The following is a 3012-nucleotide window of genomic DNA, read 5'->3' as shown; positions in this document are numbered from 1 at the left end:
CAATTTCAAGAACTCCCTTCTTCTGAGGCGTCCCATTACTCACAGGATTCCTCTCAGAAGTGTACATGAACTGGTTATTAGCAACCATGTCAATGAGTTCTTGAGCTTCTGCAGGCATTTTCTTTAGGTGAATGGATCCACCTGCAGAAGTATCCAATGACATCTTAGCTAATTCAGACAGACCATCATAGAATATATCCAGGATGGTCCATTCTGAAAGCATGTCAGAAGGACACTTTTTGGTCAGTTGCTTATATCTCTCCCAAGCTTCATAGAGGGATTCACCTTCTTTTTGTCTGAAGGTTTGAATATCCACTCTAAACTTACTAAGCTTTTGAGGAGGAAAGAACTTGGCTAAGAAAGTCGTGACCAGCTTATCCCAAGAGTTCAGGCTACTTTATGTTGAGAATCCAACCATATTCTAGCTCTGTCTCTTACAGCAAATGGGAAAAGCATAAGCCTGTAGACCTCGGGGTCAACCCCATTGGTCTTAACAGTATCACAGATCTGCAAGAACTCAGTTAAGAACTGAAAAGGATCTTCAGATGGAAGTCCATGAAACTTGCAGTTCTGCTGCATCAGAGAAACTAATTGAGGTTTCAGCTCAAAATTGTTTGCTCCAATGGCAGGAATGGAGATGCTTCTTCCATGTAAATTGGAATTAGGTGCAGTAAAGTCACCAAGCATCCTCCTTGCATTATTATTATTTTCGGCTGCCATCTCCTCTTCCTGTTCGAAAATTCCTGTAAGGTTGTCTCTGGATTGTTGTATTTTAACTTCTCTTAGTTTCCTTTTCAGAGTCCTTTCAGGTTCAAGGTCTGCTTCAACAAGATTGTTCTTGTCCTTGCTCCTGCTCATATGAAAAAGAAGGGAACAGAAAATAATAATAGGGATCCTCTTTGCCTCAGTAGAGAGAGGTTCCTTTGTGTGAGTAGAAGAAGAAAGGGAATAAGAGTGAAGAAGAATGGATAATCCAAACACAAAGGTGAGGATAGGAGCAGAGATATGAGGTGAGGAGAAGTGTTAGTAGATGAATAAATAAATAGAAGGAGATGAGGGAGAGGAAATTTCGAAAATTAATTTTTGAAAAGAAGTTGATGATTTTCGAAAATTAAAGGAGAATTAAAATTAAAATTAAAATTTAAACAATTAATTAACTAAAAAGAATTTTTTTTTTGAAAAAGAGGGAGATATTTTCAAAAATTAGAGAGGGATAGTTAGTTAGGTAGTTTTAAAAGAGATAAGAAACAAACAAAAAGTTAATTAGTTAGTTGAAACAAATTTTGAAAATCAATTTTTAAAAGATAAGAAAATAAGAAGTTAGAAAAGATATTTGAAAAAGATATGATATGAAAAGTTATGATTTTGAAAAAGATAAGATAAAAAGATATTTTTGAAAAGATATGATTGAAATTAGTTTTGAAAAAGATTTAATTTTTAAATCACAATTAATGACTTGATTCACAAGAAATCACAAGATATGATTCTAGAACTTAAAGTTTGAATCTTTCTTAACAAGTAAGTAACAAACTTGAAATTTTTGAACAAAAACATTAATTGTTGATGATATTTTCGAAAATATGATATAAAATTAAGAAAAAGATTTTTGAAAAAATATTTTTAAAATTTTCGAAAATAATTAAGAAAAATGAAAAAGATATGATTTTTGAAAAAGATTTTGAAAAAGATAATATTTTTAAATTGAAAATTTGATTTGACTCATAAGAAACAACTAAATTTTAAAAAGTTTTGAAAAAGTCAACTCAAATTTTCAAAAATTTATGAGTGGAAAAGGGAAAGATATTTTTTTTATTTTTGAATTTTTAATGAAGAAAGAGAAAAACATAAAAAAGACTCAATGCATGAGAATATTTAGATCAAAACAATGAATGCATGCAAGAACACTATGAATGTCAAGATGAACACCAAGAACACCTTGAAGATCAAGATGAACATCCAGACTTATTTTTGAAAATTTTTAATGAGAGAAAAACATGCAAGACGCCAAACTTAGAAATCTTTAATGCTTAGACACTATGAATGCAAAGATGCACATGAAAAACAACAAAAGACACAAAATAAGAAAACATCAAGATCACACAAGAAGACTTACCAAGAACAACTTGAAGATCATGAAGAACACTATGAATGCATGAATTTTTGAAAAGTGCATAAATTTTTAGAAAAAATGCAATTGACCCCAAACTTAAAATTGACTCAAGACTCAAATAAGAAACAAAAAATATTTTTTTTATTTTATGATTTTATGATTTTTTTGTATTTTCTTTTAAATATTTTTGAAAAACATATAGGAAAAAGAAAATAAGAAATTCAAAATTTTTAATAAGAATCCCAGGAATCTTTCAATGTTGGCCTAAAGCTCCAATCCAAGGGTTGGGCATGGCTTAATAGCCAGCCAGCTTTAGGATATAAATCAGGCATGCAACAGCTGATATTCCAATTAACTTGCCTCTATGCTAATGGTTGGAAGCCACAGTCTAAAAGAATTAGACATGGCTTTACAGCTAGCCAGGCTTCAACATGCATCATGAAACACTAGAATTCATTCTATAAAATTTAGAATAATTTTCGAAAACAGATGAGAAATTTTTTGAAAGATTTTTGAAATTTTTTTTGAAAATAAAACAAAAAGAAAATTACCTAATCTGAGCAACAAGATGAACCGTCAGTTGTCCAAACTCGAACAATCCCCGGCAACGGCGCCAAAAACTTGGTGCACGAAATTGTGATCCCTGGTAATGGCTCCAAAGACTTGGTGCTCTAATCTTAATTCAGAATTTGTCACAACTTCGATACAACTAACCAGCAAGTGCACTGGGACGTCCAAGTAATAAAACCTTACGTGAGTAAGGGTCGATCCCACGGAGATTGTTGGTATGAAGCAAGCTATGGTCATCTTGTAAATCTCAGTCAGGCGGATATTAAATGGTTATGGAGTTTTCGAACAATAATAGTAAATAAAACATAAAATAGGATAGAGATACTTATGTA

General features: G+C 31.8%; 1 non-coding gene across 1 annotated transcript; it reads left to right on the top strand.

Moving 5' to 3' along the window:
- The first annotated feature begins 221 nt into the window (after nt 1–221).
- LOC112780486 (small nucleolar RNA R71) lies at nt 222–325 on the top strand. The gene has a single exon (XR_003191319.1). It is a non-coding gene; the product is annotated as a small nucleolar RNA R71 (small nucleolar RNA).
- Nucleotides 326–3012: the final 2687 nt, after the last annotated feature.

The sequence above is a fragment of the Arachis hypogaea genome, chromosome 19 (assembly GCF_003086295.3).
Source record: "Arachis hypogaea cultivar Tifrunner chromosome 19, arahy.Tifrunner.gnm2.J5K5, whole genome shotgun sequence".
Classification (NCBI taxonomy): Eukaryota; Viridiplantae; Streptophyta; class Magnoliopsida; order Fabales; family Fabaceae; genus Arachis; species Arachis hypogaea.
This window is presented reverse-complemented; position numbering and strand designations above follow the sequence as displayed.